This window comes from Ambystoma mexicanum, chromosome 2p (genome assembly GCF_040938575.1).
Source record: "Ambystoma mexicanum isolate Mex_15411 chromosome 2p, UKY_AmexF1_1, whole genome shotgun sequence".
Taxonomy (NCBI): Eukaryota; Metazoa; Chordata; class Amphibia; order Caudata; family Ambystomatidae; genus Ambystoma; species Ambystoma mexicanum.
Window position 1 is genome coordinate 1,399,525,103 of NC_090923.1, and position 22,081 is coordinate 1,399,547,183.

General features: G+C 47.7%; 1 long non-coding RNA gene across 1 annotated transcript in view; it reads right to left on the reverse strand.

Annotated features, from left to right (window-relative positions):
• Positions 1–21,984, reverse strand: part of LOC138567546 (uncharacterized) — a 53,126-nt gene extending 31,142 nt beyond the window's left edge. Inside the window, exon 1 of the long non-coding RNA XR_011302249.1 lies at positions 21,507–21,984. This is a non-coding gene — a long non-coding RNA (uncharacterized lncRNA). The remainder of the gene's footprint in view (positions 1–21,506) is intronic.
• Positions 21,985–22,081: the final 97 nt, after the last annotated feature.

Consider the following 22,081-nt stretch of genomic DNA (forward strand, 5'->3'; position numbering starts at 1 on the left):
GGAAGCGCCGTCATCGGTCACCTTCCCCGTCCTCGTCTGAGGAATCCGCCAGATGGCAGGTTGCTTGTCCCACCAAGCATTCATCTTTGGCGGAATGGGATGCCTTCCGCAAGGAGATGATGGCGATTTTTGAGTCGCAGGGCACCGTTCTGTCCGCGCCTTTGAGAGAAGCCGGCGAGGAACGCTTTAGAGCCACCGCTCGCACGCCTTTGGGCTCGGGCGGTCGGCACGATCACTGAGAACCTTTGAGGCCCCGGTCAGACAAGGAGGATCGCCACCGTGCCCGTTCCAGGTCCCGGTCCTCGACACATCGAGACCGTTGGAGTCTGTGAGGCCATGTCCGTCGAGGGAATTTCTCGAGGCTCTGGCTCCGAGGAAGCCATCGGCACCGAAGCCATCAAAGGACACGCTCGGGGCTCCGGCCTCGAAGCCACTGTCGAAGTCGACGTCAACACCACTCCCATCAGTGCCCTCGACTCCTTTTGAGGAATTTTTGCCCGAGGTACCCCGGAGAGCTGTGGAAGCTCCTAGGAAGGCGCTCCTCAAGTCTGTGCGGCCTATACTCAACCCATACTCTGTTCCTCCTCCCAGAGTGGATTTGTTCCAACCCTTGGAGTACATTTCAGAGGTTGAGGAAGGGTCTGAGGAAGAGGTGCCACCTGAGGTTCCTGATGACTTGTTGTCAGGACATAGCCAGCTGGAAGACCTGCGTCAGTTTTTGCATGAGGCCTGTGGTCTTGATACCTCCCCGGAGGTTGAGTTTGGCAAGCCTGAGCCTGGTACGCATGCTGACTCATCGTACAGGCACCTCATGTCGAGGGTGACGGAATATCTGGGTTGGTCGGCTCCACCTGTGGATTTTCTGCAGGATGACCTGACAGATATTTTGGACCAAGGTCCACCCACTGACCCGGTGTTACCATTTCAAATGGCCTTACAAAGAAGGGTGGCGGCGGCTTGGACTGCTCCGGAGAGTCTCCTGGCAATGAACAAGACTTTGCCGAACAAATACCGCCCAGCCAGTGATGACCCCTGCTACTTGTCTACGCACCCTACTCCAGAGAGTTTGGTGGTGCAGGCGGCTACGTCCCCAGCAAAGCAGGCTGCATACCCTACAATACCTCCTGATACGGTCGACAATCGCTTTGATGGCTGGGCAAAGAAGGCATTTTCTTCTGGGGTTATGGCTTTAAAAGCAGCCAACTCTGTTTGTGCCCTTGTAAGATTCACGCACACTCTGTGGAATTGTGTGTCGTTAGCGATTGAACACATTCCCAAAGGGGCGGAACGGGATGGTTTTCTCGCCCTCGTTCAGGATGGCAAGGATGCCATGTGTGAGACCGTTCAGTCGGGTCTGGACGTGGCAGACCGTGTCAGCCGGTCCATGGTGGCGAGCACGATGATGCACAGGTTTGCGTGGTTGCAGAAGTCGGGGTTGCTCCTGATGTACAGTCCCGGCTTCTCAACATGCCCTTTGATGGTATACATCTTTTTGGCAGCAAGGCTGACTAGAGCCTTGAGAGGTTGCAGACCTCCAAAGCTGCAGCAAAGTCTTTGAGCGCTGCAGTGCGTCAACCTCTGCCTTTTCGGCCTAGGGGACAGCAATGGAGGGGAAGTTCCTTTCAATTCTACTCTTCCTTTAGTAGATCGAGGGGAGCTGCCAGTCAAAGGGGCCAACGTAGGAGTACCAGAGGTGGAAAGCAAGGTACCCGGGGTGCCAAAGCCTCTCGGGCAGTTGCCTCCTTGCCTTCAGGCACTGCGGCAGCCGCTTCCGCTCAGTCATGAGGCCATGGCCCATGGTTCACCTGTTGGGGGAAGGCTGGCGCAGCATCTTGTAGAATGGCGGGCCATTACTTTAGATGTGCGGGTTCTGGAGATCATAGCCCAATACTACTGTCTTCCTTTCCGGCAGAGGCCTCACGACAATCCACCGGGGAATCTCTCTTTGAAGAGTCCGGATCCGCTCCTTACGCAGGAAATCCTATCCCTGCTGGAGAAAGGCGCCATCGAACTGGTGCCTGTAGCGGAGAGGAACAAGGGATGGTAGTGTCACGCTCACCTGGGCTCTGCGGGAGCATCAGGAACCTCAGCTTGGCGATAGCTGGAACCCACCCTGCTTCCCCTCTGACTGTAACCTCTTTCTCCTTTTGCGTGTATGTGTGCTCACCTTGTGAGATAGGAAGATTACCTCTCCATCCTGCTTGTATCCGTAGCAGGGGCGCAATGTTCAGTCCACCAGTTACTTCACTGGTGTGTAATCAAGGGTTCAGTCCACCAGTTGCTTCTCTGGTGTGTAATCAGTCCTCCAGTTTCTTCACTGGTGTGCAATCCTGCCCAGACCCGCTGTGGCTTTGAGTTCTGTAGTGCTTTTTCACTGCTACTCTGTGGTCTGCTTGCTTGTTGCCTTGCCCAGACTGTCTTTGTTGGTGCATTTTTATCTTGTTTGTGTCCATTTGCCTTGGGCTGTTGTGAATGTCAAGTCCGCTTTCACTTTTCTGTGCAGGGCTATGTCAGGCACGGAGAGTGTGATGGGAAGAATTCCAACGTGACTGATTACCTGCGAACGGGCCGTGCCACCCGATGAACAAGACTGCTGATGGAAGAGCCGGGCCTGAGGAGCCATGACGAGGAGTGGCCGCGGGCCCGATCAGCTGGTGAGATAAGCCGGAGCAGGAGCGGGCCTGTCACTGCGTGGCCGTGGACCGCTCGACTGAAGTGGAGAGCCGGAGCTGGAGCGGGCGCGTCACTGCGGGGGCGCGGACCGCTCGACTGAAGCGGAGAGCCAGAGCTGGAGCGGGCGTGTCACTGCGGGGCCGCGGACCAGATCAGCTGTTCAATGTTCAAAGCATGCACTGACATGGATAAGTTGCGGAGGGGCCGCGGACCCGATGATGGCAACAGGAGATTAATCCCTCTGGAGAGTGTAGGGAGGCTCTTCTTAGACGAAGGCTGGCTGGGTCCTTTGAGCTGATCACAGCGAGCGTGCTGCTGCCTGCTGGCAGTAAAACGCTAAGCGTGAAAGGAAATCTGGGTGTGGCTTATATAGCAGCCACACCTTGCCACACCCGGAGACTAAATAGCAGCTTTCCATGACTTTCGGGCTTGTTTTCCCACAATGTTGGATGGCCAATCTTGTAGTTGGTGCCATAAACCCCATGCCTGGGTCCAACCGGGCTCATTCTTCACTCTCTTGATGGAATAGTTTTGAGGTCTAAAGATATGGTGAACCCTATGGGGGCGCTTTGGGGCAACTGTGTGTGCAAGAGACCTAGAATTGATGGCAGCAAGTGTTGTTGGTTTGGGGGTTGTGACAGGTAGTCCCCATGTTTTTTTATCCCGAAAAAGGACGGGGGGTTGAGATCCATCATGGACTTGCGTGGTTTGAACAAGCTCCTCAGGAAGGACAAGTTCAAGATGGTTACTCTTTCTCAGATCCTCCAGGCCCTTCAACTTCAGGACTGGTTGGTGTCTCTCGACCTCAAGGATGCTTACTTTCATGTGCCGATTCATCCAAAGCACAGGAAGTACCTGAGGTTTGCGGTTGGCGGCTCGCATTTTCAGTTTTGGGTCCTGCCATTCGGATTGACCTCTGCCCCAAGGGTCTTCACCAAGCTGATGGTGGTGGTGGTGGCAGCGTATCTCAGGAAAGGGGGGATTTACATCTTCCCCTACCTGGACGATTGGTTGATCAGGGCACACTCTCCCGAGCAAGCCCTGGATCATCTGTCCGTCACCTGCCACTCCCTTCACAAGCTGGGCTTCTCCCTCAATTTAAAGAACTCCCATTTGACACCTACACAGCGGCTCCAGTACATCGGAGCAGTGCTCGACAAATCCCTGGGGCAGTGTTTGCCTCCCCATGTGAGGGCTCATCACATTCTGCAGATGGTGGACAAATTTCAACGTGCCCAGAGTCTCCCGGCATTCAAGTTCTTGAGGTTGCTCGGCCTCATGGCATCCTGCATTTTACTGGTGGCAGAGGCCAGTCTGCGGATGGGATCTCTGTAGTGGGCACTCAAGATGCAGTGGTCGCAGTTCTCCGGCAGGATGTCGGACCCCGTTCAGATTCCACCCTCGGTCGCCCAGGACCTTCTGTGGTGGGCCGTAGAAGGAAATCTGTTCAAAGGGGCTCCGTTTTGGCAGCCATGGCTGGAGGTGACGATCGTGATGGACGCTTCCCTCACGGGTTGGGGAGCTCATGCCAACGAGCTGACAGCCAGCGGTCATTGGTCTCCGTTGGAGTCCAGACTCCACATCAATCTGTTAGAGATGCGGGCTGTCAGGCTAGCCCTGAAGGCTTTTAGGCCGTCTGTGCGGGGTAAGAATTTCCTGATTATGACGGACAATACAGTGGCCATGCACTACCTCAACAAAAAGGGGGGGGCAGGGTCACTCCCACTGTGCAGGGAGGCGATGCAGCTCTGGTTCTGGGCCATCCAGCAGGAAATTTCGATCTCGGCAGTTTATCTGGCTGGAGACGAAAACGCGGCAGCGGACCCTCTGAGCAGGCAGAGCACGGTCTCTCTCGAGTGGGAGCTGGCTCAGGAAGTTCTTCTGGAGATCTTCGTCCTTTGGGGAACCCCACAAGTGGATCTCTTTGCCTCCAGTGTCAACCGGAAGTGCGAGAGATTCTGCTCGCGGGAATTTCCTTCAAGAGGAGCCTTAGGGGACGCGTTCGTAGTGGAGTGGTCCTACCTATTGCTGTACGCGTTCCCTCCAGTCCCTGTCATACCGCAGGTGTTGCGGAGGTTGCAGAGGTTCGGTTCCCGGATGATCCTCATTGCTCCGACATGGGCCAGGAGAGCGTGGTACCCAGACCTTCTAGACATGTCCATCTGCCCTCCATGTCGTCTTCCCTACCGAGACGATCTGCTCTCACGGGAGGGGGGTTGAATTCTCCATCCAGAGGTCAAGTCTCTCAGCCTTCATGCTTGGTATCTGAAAGGCTGAGATATAAGGATTGGGACCTCCCTGAAGACGTAATGGAGGTGTCGCTTTTGTCCAGAAGGCCTGCAACGAAATCCCTGTGCTGTTGCCGTTGGAGGAAGTTCTGCGACTGGTGCAGGGTACAGAATGTGGATCCTTTCCAATGTTCTATTCCTTTGGTTTTGTCTTTTTTGCTTTCTTTAGCCCAAAAGGGCCTGCAAATTGGTACCATTAAGGGGTACCTGGCGGCGCTGTCTATATTTAAGCTATCGTCTGAGGAATGTTCTTATTTTAAAATCCTTTTGATATTTCAGTTTCTAAAAGGGCTAAGTCATGTGTTTCCGCCGTCACCTTTCCAGGTGGTGGGATGAGATTTGAATTTGGTTTTGAAGTTCCTAATGGGAGCTCCGTTTGAGCCCTTACATTCTTGTCCATTGAGACTGTTGTCCTTTAAAACTTGTGTTTTTAGTTGCGGTTACTTCCGCACGCAGAGTGAGTGAGTTGCAGGCACTTTCCGCCAAACCACCCCTCACTGTGTTCCATAAGGACAGGGTTGTCCTGAGGGTACGGCCTTCCTTTCTTCCGAAGGTTGTGTCGGAATTCCATCTGAGCCAGAAGGTAATTCTTCCGGCATTCTATCCTCCTCCACATCCTGGTAAGAAAGAGGAGAGGCTCCATAGGTTGGATCCTAGGAGAGCTTTGAGTTTCTATCTCTCACAGATGTCCCGGGTCAGAGTGGACGATCAGCTCTTTATTGGTTACGCTGGAAGGCGTTTAGGTCAGGCTATTTCTAAGCAGACCTTGTCTAGATGGATAATTTTGATGATCTCTTAATGTTATCTTTTGGCAGGGAAGGACCCTCCTGTAGGTTTACATGCCCATTCTACTAGGGGTATGGCTGCCTCTACTGCACTACAGAGGGGTGTTCCGATTCGCAATATTTGCGAAGCGGCCACATGGGCCTCTGTCCATACGTTTGTGAAACATTATTCCCTGGACTCTATCCATGGGCAAGATTTGGCCTTTGGCAAGGCAGTCCTCCATTCTGCAATTTGATTGGCCATTCTAAATGTTCTAAATTCTTTTCCCACCTCCTTACGTTGGTACTGCTTTGGGAGTCTGTCAAAGATGTGGAATACGTCAGAGGACACAATCCCCTCGAAGAACAAGTTACTTTCTTACCTGGTAACGTTCTTTCGATGGGATGTTCCTACAACGTATTCCACAACGTACCCTTCCTACCTGCCCCTCTACAGAATTTCTTATGCGATTGCAGCTTACGTTTCCGCAAGGCTTTCTGTAGTCATACTGGCAGAAGATTGGTGCCACACATTCTGGGTGAAAAAACTACAACTGAGGCTACGGGCGTCGTGCGTCCTACTTGTAACATCCGGTGACTTCGACCGTTGGAGAAGGTCCTCGAGGGAGCGTATCGACGTCATCCACACAGGACGCCTACGCCGAAAATGTTTTCCGAAGCTACACAGCTGTGGTAATTACTGTCAAAGATGTGGAATACGTCGGAAGAACATCCCATCGAAAGAACGTTACCAGGGAAGAAAGTAACTTGTTCTTCTGTCCCTTGGATGTGTAGTCTGTTAATACAAACGTGTAGTGTTGTCCCGGAGGCATGTATTCAAGGGAGCCAATTAAATTGATTCAACGGGTGTCATCCGTGGGGTGCTCATGCAGAGATATTTTTCTCCTTCTTGCAGGCAGAGCGGGCAGTCATGGCATTCCATATCTCTGTCCATAGCGGGCCACCAGTTTTTCTTAGGCATTTGGTTCTTAGGAAAAGCGATGTACAAGGGGCTTTAATGAACTAAGTTAAGACAAGTCTTTATTAACAATGCTCGAGAAATCAGTTTGTGAGATGCCACCTTGCATTAGTCCGATTGTTCCAGATACTGTTTGGAAGAGGGGGTATTTTACTATCTATTGTTGAAAGTTGGGAGTGAAATGATTTTTTCAGGGAGTAAAAATGTAGGTCTAATTCTTAATTGAGTATTTTATAAGCGAGCACAAATATTGTATCAGAAAAACTGAAATGTTTTTGTAATCATTTCTTGGCACCTAGTTATTGATGCACATTAAAAGATGCCATTTTATTTCTTTTGATCAGGCAGTAGTAATAGTAGTTTCTTCCTGTGGTATTACGTGCATTAACATGGAGTTGCCTGGGTGAAAGCAGGGGCATAAATGTCTGTTTCCAATTTTTGCCTATTTTGGGGGAGTAAAAGTGGCATTTACAACCTTATCCGTAGGGCTGATTAGACCTAAATACCTTGCTGAAGATGCCTTTCTGAGGGTCATCATATGTTTGTGTAGGAAATAATCAGTTACAGATTGACGTCTTTGTACATGTTTTCTTTGTATTCAAGTTCTGTGACGCAACCAGATGACTTAGTCCTGAACTATTGGTTTGGTCTACTCCATGCTGCACACCATTGGTAGGGATACATGTGAGAGGCACTCTGCATGTTTGTTTCCGCCCAGCAAATATTATATTTTGAACATGAACTTGGCTGCGGGCCTGGACAGGAAGGAGGTAATCTTCCTTGTTGTGCCTGAGGTATGGATACTTACCAGGGGCTTGTGACTTGTACATGGCAACATTTTCTGCCCCAAAATAATTCAAAAGTATTCAGTGGCTCAGGCACATAGTAGCATCTCCCTATTACGGAATTGTTCTTTTTCGAGTCTGAAAATGAGTTAGAGGCAAATGCGACCACCACAATAGGGGTCATTACGACCCAGGCGTTAACCATGGTGCTATTAGCTCCATGGTTGACGCCGGTATTTTACCGATTGCGCCATGGTGGATGGCGGAATTACTGCCCCATTCCAAAGTTGGCGGGGTGGTGATTCCCCATACACCATTGGCCCTTTCCCATTCCCATATTTGCCCCCATAGGGCTCAATGGGAATGGGGAAGGCGGTAATTACGGTACCGCAAATTGCGGTACTGTAATTACCTTGAAAGTCCCTTTGCGGGTTCCTTCCTTCACGGCTGGTAAAACCAGCCGTTAAGGTGGGGACCCGCAAAGGGACCTCGCAATTAGGCGGTAAGGGGTTAACGGCGCCACCACCTTTTACGGCGCCGTTAACCCCTTACCGCCTGGGTCGTAATGAGCCCCAATATCTGGTTTTCTGCATCACAGTGGCTCCCTTGCCATATGATGCTCTATCATCGGCAGTGATTATGCTAGGTTTATCAGGCTGAAATGGTTGTATGGTCGGGGCAGAGACTTTGTCACCTTTGATGTTGTTGAACAAGTGTTGCCTTGAGTACAACCACTTATAAGAATACACTTCCTGAGTAAGGCGAAGCTTATGTGTCATGATTCGCTCCACTTGCTCCCGTTCCTGCCTGTTGGGGGCCTGATTTGGGGTTTATTCCCTACTGGACTTCCCTTCCGGACCTCATGCGACAGCACTGTGGTGAATTGGGAGCGCTAAATCCTTATTTCCCATGTTACTTCCCTTCCGGATCCATTCCAGGTTTTTGGCAGCCTGTATGCCGCTTTAATCTAAAGACTATGCTTCCCAGAATGCCTGGCCCACTGCTTCATCTCCACCCTTTCAGGACAAGGTTGGATGGAGGATAAGCAGCACCTGCGACTGGCAGGTGCAGCAATCAGCACACCTGAGGCGTGTGCTCGTTAGCCATCTTTATAAGCCTCTGTTTGCTTCTGTCCAGCGCTGGTCATTGATGCAGTGTTCCTGTTTGTGGCTGGTCCCTTGTTCCTGGTTCTTAGCTTAGTTTCTAGTTCCTAGTTTCTATTTTCTTGTTCCCTTTCCCTGAATTTTATTTTGAATTTAGTGTGCTTTTTAGTATTTTCTGCTTCCTGGATTCCCTTTCTGTCTTCCTCTGTTTTGCAGTCAGCACTTCCCAGTGCCTTCCTGTTACGCAGAAACCTGTGCAGTTCCCTTAGGGACCACTGCAAAAGATTTAGGACTACAGGGGGTTAGCAGTAAACCCAATTGGTAGCAGTCTGTACCACCCAGGTTTACCTGGTAGCTGTGGCTGAGCAGTCAGACTTCTCTCAAGATGAGTTAGGCAGTATATAGAGTATACACAATAGGTACAGAGACACAGTAGCACAAGCAAACACTGACCAGAACTTTGGTGTAAAAGTATATAATTATTTATTTAAAGACACACTTGTAAATTACACTAGCACAAAGAGAGGTAAATAAATTCAACACACAGTCACTATTATATATATACAACCCTAATTACATATTAGACAAGTCTTAATGAGAAACACCACTTATTTTCAGACAGAGGTGAGCGCTTAACATAAGATGGCACTCTAATAAGTTATTAAAAAGGGAGGGAAAAAGGCGGAGTTATGAAAGCACACACATTTCAATACTTTTCAAAGAACCACAGTGAGGCAGCTTAGGCAAAGTCTACTGGGGAGCAAGGAAGTTCAAATGCCAGGCCCACTCTTAGAGAGAGCAATCGAAATGTGTCCAGGATCACACAGTGGGGCTATGCCCAAAGATTCTTTGTAGAAAGTTCACAAAAGATTGAGATTAAGTCAGGAAAACCAGGCTAGCCCAGGTTAGAAAGTCGAGGATTTACTGTCACCCCGAACGATCTGTCGCAAGGGAAGCCAGGCGGGACACAGTACCTGAAAGTGGGAAGAATGCTCCAGCGGGGGCAGTTGTTCCTGGCAGCGGGTGCAAGTCGGTGTTTCATCCAGAGGAAGAGGAGGTCTCGACGTGGAGGAAAGCTGAAGGTCTGTTACTCACCACTCCGAAAGAGGCCGAAGATGTGGAGGCGTGACCTTGGAGATGATGGTGGTACAAAAATCGATATTCAGCCTTACATCCCAGCTCCCCTGAGTACAAGACTCAGGCTTCCTCAAAGAGGGGCTCTTTTCTACAATGTACCTCTCTGCTGTTTCAGTTGGGACAGACAGAGGTGTCAATTGAATAAAAGAGCAGGGAGAACACACACCGCCAATACCAATGCTGCAAAGGAATACAAAGATATTAGACAGTGTTGAAGTTAAAGCAAGTAATCAGAACAGTTGAATTTAATGGGAAACTACCTAGGTAAGTATTGGAGTGGAGCTTCCCTGGGGTGGATCTACAAGAAATATAACACAATGAGTGGGAATATTATAAAGAGCCTTTGAAAGTATCAGTCCCAACTTATATATCTAACTGGTAACAACTAACCTGAATAAGGATATTTTGAGGAAAGGAATCCAGGAAACAGAAGACAACGAAAGGAGAAAATAACAAACAGGAATTTTAGTATAGGGAAGTAGCCCCGAACGGCACGAGGGTCGCACTAGTGCCGGGTTGGTGCAGTTTCAGCAGAGCGTTTATATGCACTTGAAGACAAATTCACAATATAGTCACTCAATGTCCCAGAATCCAACAGAAGACAAATATCCAAACAAAGTCGTGGAGAGAGAATAGTAGCAGAGACGGGATTTGCCAATTAAGTATGTACCTGAGCACACATGCATCCAGAGTAGGTGTAGAAAAGTTCCGGATAGTTGACAGCAAGTCCTCTGCTTTGGTTACGTGTGCAGAAGCGGCAACCTGGAATGAAGTACCGCAAGAGACAGAAGGGAGTCGGATCCAATAACGTTCCGAGTCAAAAAACCAGACGAGCACGACAGGAATAAAGGAGGAGGCAAGCCAATCCAGTAGTCAGGCAAGGGTCAAAACCAGGAAATCAGATGAGGAATCGTGTGGAGAAGACACGAAGAAGTAACGGACGTAACCGCTTGTAGCTTGTAACGCTAATTAGCCGCAACAAGCCCCTTGAAAGACGGTTGTTTTATAGCCGTAAGGGGGCGTGTCTTGCCGTACGTCTTCCACGTACAGGACGTGTCAGGTGACCTGGAGTCCGTCGTAGTTTGTACATGCGCCATGGCAACCTGTATCTGGTCCACAGAGGAGCTTGTAAAGAAATCGTATTCTGCAAGGAGGCCCGCGGGGAAGCCCGAAGTGTAACAAGGTCGTTGAGCTGCCAGGGAAGAAACCAGCCGTGGAGTTTCCCGGTTACAAGGTACCACCCTTTTCTTCACGGTAGTGGTGATCTGTGGTATTCCGGTTGCCGGGGTGCTTGGCACGGGCAAGGCGGCCACGAGATGGTCCAGGAAGGCGAAAAGACGGGCAAACTGGTTATCCCCACCAGTCAAAGGAAGAAGACTCTCCGGGCTGGAGATCTCCTCTGTCGTCGGGAAATGTGGTGAGACGGTTCCGCAGGGCTCCACCGGTGGTGTCGTCGTTGCAGGTCGGCTCGGCTTCTCCCTCCACGGAGTCTTTAGGTCCTGCGGCGACTTCTGAAGTTCCAGTCCCCAAAGCCCTGCTTTTATGCAGAAAACCTTCATTCATTCAGCCTAGCTGTCAATCAAACATGCTAAGTGGTGAGCCGGGCGGCTCACCACTTGGGCCAATCACACAAGAGTGCGACTTGAGTTGCCGAATCAACTCAGTCCAGGGTGCCTAAACCCCCTCCCACACCTCCTGTGGTACCCAGACAGAGTGGCACCACTTTTGGAGGCTTCTGTGGGGAAGCCTGCCAAAAAGTGGAACAAAGGGCTCGACTTGGGTTGGAGTCACAGAAGCGAACACAAACGCCATTTTGTAACCAAGTTTCGGCAAAAATTACCAACCAGTGAATTAATATTAATTTAATAAACCGACGGTATGTTCGAGGCTATTTTAAAAAGTGGTAGCCTCGAACAATGCGAAAATCCCATAGGACTATATTCGCGGTCGAATATAAAAAGTAGTATCCACTGCCACCAGCCAAAACTCGGTCGGGGGGGACTGGACATGCCTCCTCGAACAACAGACCGCGGGGCAATTGAATTGCCCCGACCAGTACGTCCACAATAGGATGGTTTGTACTGGTTCTGTTCACAATTTGAGACTAGTAAAGCCAATGGTGACTTTACATGCCCTGGGAGACAGTAGTCAGTCCCAGGGTATGGAGTCTATGTTTGGGGGTCGCTACGACACCCCTGGGTTACGGCACGGAGGGTGCTGTGTAACCCACATACCAAAAACACATGAAGCCCTATGGGTAAAGGACCCCATAGCCCATAAAACACATACAAAGTCAAAGGAACACCTCAACTCATGTCTAAGAGTGGGAGGAAAAGAGTCTCACTCTTAGCAGGAGAAAAAAATAAACCCCAAAAATCCAGCAAAGCTGCTGGGGGACTCACTAAGTTTGAGAAATTAGCCTTTACAGAGAATTCTCCCTAACACTTCCTTTTTCTGTGCAGCCCAGTTTGTCTGTGTTCTTTATTCCTTTGACTTTGCGCTATTCTGTTGTGATACCTTGATCCATTAGTTACTCCGCATTTCGTGTTTTTTTCCCAGTTTGCCTTTCCTTTCCTGGGTGGGGAGGGGGGAGGTTTTGCTCTTTTAATTTCATTTTCCCTGCTCCTGTTCCTTAATTTCTCCTGGTGTCTGTTCCAGGTTTTACCTTTCACTTCTCCCTTTGTTCCCTATTGATTGTTAGGTGTGGTGTGCTGTTGTTCCCAGCTCTTGTGAGAATTCCTATGTTTTCCTCACTATTTTGTAATCACTATTCCTACTTGTCCTTTGTGAGGAGTCTGATGTGTTAAATTATCCCCCTTTGCTATTATAGCCTTTCTGGGTCCCTGTTTGATCAACAGGGTTTGTGGGCTTTGCTGACATTTCAGTTGGTATTTCTCGTCCTCCTGAGTATTGTCTTTAAGTTAACATATACAATGTCAACATGGGTGTTAGCTCACAAATCATGTCATTGCTTGTCGTGTATGTGGGCTTAGCGCTAACAGTACCTGTAACAGCAATTGTGAGCGAGGAACTTGCTGACTTTCTTTGTAATCATAAGTAGCTTCTACGTGCTTACCCCACATCCCTTTTCATATATTTGTATTCTTATCACGCTCTACTTGCACATCCTGGGTTTTAGTGTACATGTGTCTTGGTTCCTGAGTGCATGCGGTTTGACTCACAGCTATTCACTGTGTGATCTTGTGCACATTTCTCTTGCAATATTCACTGCCTTTGTCCTCTCATGACACAATGAATGATATATTATTTAGTTTAAAACCTCAACTTTAGGAAGTTAGGGAAACGTGGATTGTTTAAATTAAATACATCTGTTACAACAGACTGTCAGGGATAGCACTCTGTCAAGAGTGGCACAGGGCCCCAGGTAGGGTTTAGGTGGCTGTGCTGATGTAAGGTGACAGATAAGCACACACACAGTAGGAAGCTCAACAAGAAAGAAGAGTAGGCAACTGTAGCACGAAATACAAAGTTACAAACAAACTGGATTCCCTCTTGGGGTGTATGCAGAAATGGGAAAGAGTGTTCCACAGACCTTAGGAAACTCCAGCCTTCTGCACAGATTGCTATTACAGAGGCCCACGCTGTATGCTCATAGCTGGGAAGAACAGCTGTGGGTGTCTGTTACACTGAAAACGAGACAAGGGAAGGGGCAGAGGTTGCCTGCCGGAAACCAACAGTCATACTCTGTACAAAGGGATCTACATAAACACAAGAGAAGACGAGAACAGAAATATCCAGAGAAAAGGAAGTCAATGAGCAATCTAGCAGAAGGAAATGAAAGAAAGGCAGTATAACTGAAATGGGTAACCTAAGGGAAGGACAGAGGACTCAAGGAAGAGAAGGACAGGGATCTAGAACAGGGGGTAGCAAACAAGGAAGAGAGCAAGGGAGCAGCAGCCAGGAAACAGGGGTCTGCAAACAGGGAAGCAGGGCTGTAGTAACGGATGGCACAAGGTGCAGGTAAACTGTTGTGGACTGCGGAAGACTGTAATAGGCTGCAAGGCAGGGAGCCCAGAGGAACAGGGCAGAGAGAGGTAGTAGGCGGCAGACAGAGCCCAGAGGAGCAGGGCAGCAAGGATCGAGCCCAAAGGAGCAGGGCTGCAAGACAGGGAGCCCAGAGGACAAGGGCCAAAGGCAAAGGAGTGTAGTAGGCTGTAAAGCAGGGAGCCCAGAGGACAAGGGCTGTGGCAGCGGAGTGAAGCAGGCTGCAAGGTAGGGAGCCCAAAGGACAAGGGCTGTAGGCAGCGGAGTGAAGCAGGTTGCAAGACAGGGAGCCCAGAGGACAAGGGCAGTAGGCAGCAAAGTGAAGCAGGCTGCAAGGCAGGGAGCCCAGAGGACAAGGGCTGTAGGCAGCGGAGGGAAGCAGACTGCAAGGCAGGGAGCCCAGAGGACAAGGGCTGTAGGCAGCGGAGGGAAGCAGGCTGCAAGGCAGGGAGCCCAGAGGACAAGGGCTGTAGGCAGTGGAGTGAAGCAGGCTGCAAGGCAAGGAGCCCAGAGGACAAAGGCTGTAGGCAGCGGAGGGAAGCAGGCTGCAAGGCAGGGAGCCCGGAAAGGGCACTGGATCAAAAGCAAAACAGGGTCTGGGAGACTCTTGATGCAAGAGACTGAGCTCCTGCAGGCAGCTGCTTAAATACCGCCCTGCCCTGTACTGAGGCAGGCTAATTGGCAGCACCTGGAGCAGCACACCTGAATACAATCTGCCTCCTCCCTCTCTGGTCCTGAGATGGTGGAAGCAGCACTGATCCCTAGGGCTTCTGGAGATTGTGGTTCCAATGCTGACGAATGGGAATGGCCAGGAATTGGTAGCTGTAGCAAGGTGCATTGTGGTACATGTAGTTAGTTGAGTTAAATAAGAAAGCACCAAAGTCACGCAAATGGGAATTAAGGACCAAAGTGTGAATAGGGGTTGTTCCAAGAGTATTCTGAAGATAAATGAATAACAAATAGTGCATGATGGTTGTCAATGTGTGCGCCCATGGCGCAGGCATGACACATACCTTCTTTCTTGGTGTATTTCTGACACATACCCAGTCAGGGGTACATGTCAGTGTTTTCCTGAGTCCCATACCCCAAGACTAATTTGTTCTCATAGTCTTGCCAGCAGCCAGGTCAGTGAAAATACCCATAAGGGAGAGCTGCAGAGGTGTCTCTTGGTTAGTTCCCTAACCAAGGTCCCTCTTGCTTCCTCTGTTCCTGATCTCTTAACTTCTGGAAGTCTCCCTGTCCCACTTTTATTCCTCCTCCCAACCTCTGGTGCTGCCTAGGGCTGAACAGGCATACCAGATTCTATATCGACCGTTTGATTATATAGGACTGCTCTCATTCTTTCTTTGAGTATAACTTTCACCTCCTGGTGGTCATACCTACTCCTGTCCTGGAACCTCTATATCTCCTTAGCTGATCCCAACTGTCTTGTCTCTCAATTTTACCACCTCTTCTGCACCACACTTCCCGATTTTACTACTTCCAAACCACTATCTTCTCCTCCTGACTGTATCACGTTTGGGTTTCCACTCACTCCATCTGTGTTGACTTTGCCACTTGATGTTGCCTACCACCTTTGCCAACTGATGTCACTATTTCCTCCTACTCGGTTGCACTGTCACCACCTGGTGGTATGGTACCACCTCCTCCTTTTTTGTACCAATTCTCTCTTCCCCCGATATTATCACCTCTTCCTGGCTCTTTGATCTTTCCAATTCCCCCAGATTACCACACCTTCTCTTGCTGTTGCCACCTCCTCCTTCAAGATATTACCCCTCCTCACCTTCCCCTGCTACCACCTGTAAGGAGGGCATGGTATTAAAGTAAGACAGACACAAGTGATCAAAGTTCAAGGGTCTTTATTCAACTGCAAAATGGGTGAGGTAAACGCCTAATCTAAACCTAAGTCTAAGATGGGAGCAAGTTACGACCATCGAATAATAATAATACTGTCAGGGACATCATTTCACCAAAATGCCAGGGGTAGCGGAAGTGACATCACACAACCTTTGACCTCTGATGACATCACAAGAAGTGATGACATTTGACCCCCACCCCAAAGTGATATCATGGAAAGTGATGAAACACAACCTTTCACCCCTTGACAAAACAGGAAGTGGAATCACATAGCATTGTTCCTGAGTACACTATGAAAAATATGGATACGATTACCAAATTACTGTGAATGCAAGCAGACCTCCATGGCCAAATGATAATGATGTGTTATCATATAGCACTTATGCATAAGCACTTTATATAGAACAAATATGCATACAATACCACCCAACCTGTGTTGGTACTCATTTATCAACCTCAGAATGATGAAAGACTTAGTTGACGTGTTTAAGAACAGACTAAATCACTGACTCACCCCCTCAAGTGTGCCTGAAATAAGCCTTTAATGAGTCAAGCAATTATTGTATAGAATTCCAGAAACACAAATGATTTGGTATTCCTATTCTTTCTCATTTAGGGTCACTGCTGAAAGTTCCTAAAGATCTAATCTTATCTTAGACTCATTTGTAGAGCGCAACATAGGCCTGAGGGCATCTTGGCGCTAAGCTAAGAAGTGAGGTCAGCCAAAACCAGGAGGACTAGTAGAGAAAGGTATTCAATGACCGACGAAATGGCAAGTGAGTCTCAATATTATGCGAAGAAAGAAGATTCCAGGCTTTTGCTGTCGCCACTGAAAAAGCATGGCTGCCCACTCGAACAAGCCTGACCCTCGGTGGCTGGATGGTCTTCAGTGCTTGCGAGCGAAGTGGCCTGGCAGGTTTATGAATACTGAACTCTGCCTGAAGAAACTCGGCTCCTAGTTTGTGGACAGCCTTATGCACTAAGCATAGCGATTTGAATTTAATATGCTGCTCCATGGGAAGCCAGTGAAGTTGACGCAAAAACGGAGTCATCTGAGCGTCAAAAAGAGGGTGAAGAACAGTCCTGGCTGCTGCATTCTGCAATAGCTGGAGGTGCTGAAGCAGATATCGTGGAAGAACAAGATACAGAGCGTTGCAATAGTCAATATTGCTGATAACCAGGGAAGAAACCACTGGTGCATGAATTTTAAGAGGAATGCAAGGAAGAACTTTGCGAAGATGTTACACATTATCATCGTTGGTCATGGTGGCAAAGCAGCAGACTAGGAAGAATGGCACATAACGTGATAATGCAGGCTACCAAATCGGCGGTTCTTTGTAAGGATGACCGCGGTCTAGTTGTTCCACGCACATCTGACGTTCCTGCGTCTGTTCACGTGACTCCTGATAAGGAAGGAAGTGTTGCTAGCATACGTGTCGCTACTGTTCATACCGACGCTCGTAAGTTCGCCGCTAGGATTTCCTCCTTCTGATATTGCTAACTCACATTCTCCTCTGATATCTAACTTCCACCTTTCTTTCTGCCTCCCATACCCGCAGGCGCACTCTCAGGCCGTATCCTGCCTCCACCATTAGTTTGGAGATGGGAGTTCCGCCCTTGTCAGTAAGTTCACTTAAACTTAGCGTCCTCTCCAGCACACTCTATCCTGCCATATTTAACATTTATTCCTCTACTTTTCCGTTCGCTCAGCACCACAGTTCTAATCCTAGTAATCAGACTCTCGGTCATCCAGACACACCCAAGAACGTCCTCATCCCGTTGAGGATCACATTCTGAACATCACGTACGTGTCACTTCCAAACCTTAGTACTCTCCTTTTCTCTCAGTCCTTCCTACCTGGCACTTACCTGTTCTATCTTGTTTTCCCGGAAAGGTATCCAATCCTCTTCGCGCTCCAGCTCGCCTAGAGGGACCCGTCCAAGCTGCTACCATCCGTTCCCGAAGAGCCATCGCGACTCAGGGTTTTATTCCCCAGGAGGGTTTCCCCTGGGGATTCTGCCTCCCTCCTCGCTGATATTCAATCCGGGGAGAGAGAGAGAGCAGGACTCCCACGGGGGGATTCCTCTATCTCTGCCAGATGCCTCCGTTGCGAATCGCAGTCTGCCCAGGTTAGTGATATTTAAGCCTTTGATTCTGCACCAGTTGACAGAAGAGTCCAAGGTTTGAAATAAGCTTTCTGGCAGACTGAGGAAACTTGGCCATAGACAGAGAAGCAGCGATTTTTATACCCAGATCTTTCACGGAAGAGACCGGCAGGGGAAACGGGCCAAGACTCTCAGTCCAGAAATCAGGGGTCTAAAACAGAGAGGGCAGCGCTGTAACAACCAACCAACACCTCGGTTTTGTCTCCGTTCAACTTAAGCCAACTGGAGGCCATCCAGTCACAATGGCCCGAAGACACTTCTTCAATCTACCCGCCATCTCAGGTTGGGTTAAATCCAACCGCACAATAATTTGATTATCATCGGCACAGGAATAACATAAAAAGCTGAAGGCATGGATTATACTCAAAAGCGGTTGGATATAAAGATTGAATATCGTCGGAGACAGTGAGGAGCCCTGAGGGACCCCACAGGGCAAAGAAATAGTCTGAGACATAAAAGAGAAAAGAGACACTGTCTGGGAGCGCCCCATCAGAAAAGGTGAAAACCGGGCCAGGAATTGGCCAGAGAGACCAGCAGAGGACATATGGGTGATCGGGGTTGGGTGGCCAACGGTGTCAACGCCCCTGATAAATCAAGCAAAATCAGGGCTCCCACCCTAACCAACCAAACAAGCCAGGTCATCTATAACAGAGACAAGCACTGACTTCAGGCCCCCCGCCCCACCGTGGCAAAAGCCTGACTGTAATGGGTCAAAGAAACCCGATGACTCCAAGAAAGCACGGAGAAGAGGGGACATCATGAATTCCAATAACTTCATGAGGCAAGGAAGCTGGGAAATAGACTGAAAATGTGATAGAACTGCGGGATCCAGACCAGGCTTCTTCAGCAATGGGATAACCAGGGTATGTTTAAGATTATCTGGAATGACTCCAGAAGAGAAGGAATCATTAACAGCCTCAGTGAGTCTCGGAACAATAGCGTCAGAAATATCCTTTAACACAGAGAGCGAGATGGAATCCCTAGGTGACGCTGACGTGAGATTGTTAAGAGCTGCCAGCACTTCCCTATAAGAAAACACTGGAAAACAAGATCACTGTGCGGTCAGAACGGGTACAGGGCAGGTGGGACAAGGAGAAGTTATAGGTTGCTCCTCTTAGGATCGAACCCTATCATTAGCTTTGCGGATGGTAATTATCTTTTCCTCAAAGAACACGGACAAGGAGTCACAGAGATCCTGAGATGGAAGAATAGCAGGCTGGAACTTAGCCTGCACTGATAGAGACTGAACAACCAAAAACAAAGCTCTGGGTTGATTTATGGCCTGTTCAATTTTAGTGCTAAAGTAAGTCTATTTAGCAACTATAATGGCTTTATGATAATCGAGAGTACTGAGCCGGTATAAGGCACGGTTGGTCAACAGGTATGCCATCCTCCATATCCTTTCCGCCTGCCTACAGCGAAGTCTGAGATCTTTTAGTTCAGCAGTGAACCAAGCTTCAGACTGATGGGTCTTCACCAGGGAGCGCTTGTGGGAGCAAGAGCATCGGCCACAGATGTAAATGTCTGCAAGACAGTCTCAAGTGTACACTGGAGCACTTTACTGCGGTCCTCAAGGATCGTAGCAGCAAGATTAGACAGAGAAACAGTGTGCCAACCTCGCTTCAAAACAAACTGTTGACGACTGAACAAGAAAGCCAGCCACTCCAGAAGCAACATTCCTTTTAGGGGTAGCAAGGTAGACCACAGGGGTCGCAATTGCGACACCTGGCAACCCCTAAAGGACGTCCCAGAATACTGTCCTTGGGTTTATAGTGATAGTATCGAAAATAAACCGTCGACAAACAAAAGTTTTGAAAAAAAAGCATCTAAAGTAAAAACTTCGACAACACATAGAAAGAATGTAAAACGTGATTCCGTCAAAACAAAAGCTTTGTACATAGTAAGTAATTAGTCTTGGTACAAAATGAGATTGTTAATCTTCCCGAAACATGTGCACATTATGGAGGGTGGTGTCCCCCCAAACTCCCCTACCAACTCCTCCAACCCTCAAACCCCCCTCCACAAACACACAAAATATTCAGACTACCAAAACCACATAATACTTAAAATACTGGTCAAGTAAGGGTTAAAACACGAACAACAGAGCACGAGTAAAGAGCCTTATGTAAACAGTGACACACAGCTGACAGTTGAAAACAAACTGACAGTGTGTGACAGAAACGGAGAACGAAGACACCTACTAAGAAGAAAGTAATACTGCGTGACAGAAAAATACAGGTAATAGTAATGAGTAATGACAAAAAAAGAATGACAAATGAAATGCGTAACCTATAAGTAGTACATGCGATGAAAATTAACCATCAATTTCAATATTTCAGATATGAAATGAGTGACACGATTGAGTATGTCAAGTCGCAGATGGGAGGAAACCAGTTAATATATGGAGGCTACACATACAGTCGCGAAATGGTACGTAAAGAAAAAACATACTGGAAGTGTACAGAATACCACAAGAAAAAGTGTACGGGAAGAGCATTTACTGAAGGGGAGAACATAAAAAGCAGCGGGGAGCATAATCATATGCATGACAGAACGGCTATACTAATAAAAAAGACTCTAAATGAAATTTTAAAAACTGCTGATAAAAACCCGAATGGGGCAAGTGGATCGGTAACAGGCCGAAAAATTGGAAAAAATCCCATTACATGTTGCGGCGCAGATGCCGGAAACCAAACAAATCTAGCGTAGCATAAACAGAAAAAACAGCTGAAAGAAAACCGAACATATGAGGAAATAGAAATTCCAGCAATTTTTTAAAGGGTGAACAGTTTCACTTCACAACAATAGAAACAAAAAAAGAAAAGATACTAATATATACAACAGAGGATAACTTATCACACCTTGGAAATTCAAAGTATGGCATGGCGACGCAACGTTTAAAGCATGTCCTCACCCGTTTCAACAGTTTTATAGTGTGCAGGGCACCATAAACCAGACACTTATACCGCTAGTATATATATTAATGCCAAATAGAATGGAACAATTATGCAGATGTATATTTGGGAAACGCAAGGAAGCAATTCCGGATAAAAAGCCTACAACAGTAGTAATGGGCTTCGAACAAGGACAACTCAAAGCATTTAAATCAATATACGCCGACACAAACATCCAAGGATGTTTTTTCCACTTTAGGGAGACCATTTGGCGAAAAATTCAAAAACTGGGCCTCCAAAACAAATACATCGAAAACAGCGAATTCCAACACAGCATTAAACAATTATTTGCATTGGCATTTGTAAAGGAGGAACAGGTGATTGAATATTACGAAAAATTAATTGACACAGACTACTACAAAATAAATGAAGAACACTTTACTGACTTACAGGACTACATCGAGAGCACCTAGGTAGGGCAACTAACACGAAATGGAGCAAGGAGAAAGGCAAAATATGCATTTTCGATATGGAACTGCTACCTAGCAGTCAAAGAAGAAAGAGCAAGAACCAACAACATGCTACATGGGTGGCACAACAGAATAAATAAACAATTTCACATAAGCAACCCAAATCTCTGGCATTTTCTAAAGCACCTAAAGATGGAACAATCAGCCCAAGAATTTAAAATAGCTCAAACCATTTCACTGGAACATACCCATAGAAAAAAGAAAAAGTACAGAGATTATGAGGAATGTGTACTAACTATAGTAAACAGATTTGAACCAATGGATGCTATTAGCTATTTAGAAGCACTGGCATATAACCTAAAATGTTAAAAAACGTAAATACTCACCAAAAAAGTCCAGTTTCACCAGAATACAGAATCCGCTCCAAGAAGTCGCCAAAAAAGTCCAGTTGTGCCATAATTATCCAATCCAAGGAATCCAAAATACAGAATCCGCTCCAATAAGTAGAATACAACCACTGAAAAACAACTAAAATCCAGCCAAGTAAAAAAACTAAAAGAACATAATCCAATCCACGATGCGGAATCCAAAATACAAGAAAAAAACAATCCACAAACCAGCAAAATGAAAAACAAATACTCCACTCCACGAAGCAGAATCCAAAATCTGAGGGAAAAAAAAATCAAGAAACCAGCAAAGTAAAAAAACGTGATCCAATCCACGATGCAGCATCTGAAATCCAAGAAAGAAAGCGAAATCCAATGAGAAAAAATACAAAAACAAATCCAAGTTCCAATCCCAGAAGAAAAAAAAGTGATCCGAAGAAAAAAACAGATGCAAAAAATGGAGAGCTCCAGCAGAACTGACCGACGCAAAGAAAAGAACTTACAAAATGGCATCCATGCACGCATTACGTACACATTGTTCGTTGGACTACCTTAACATACAAATACAGAAAAGC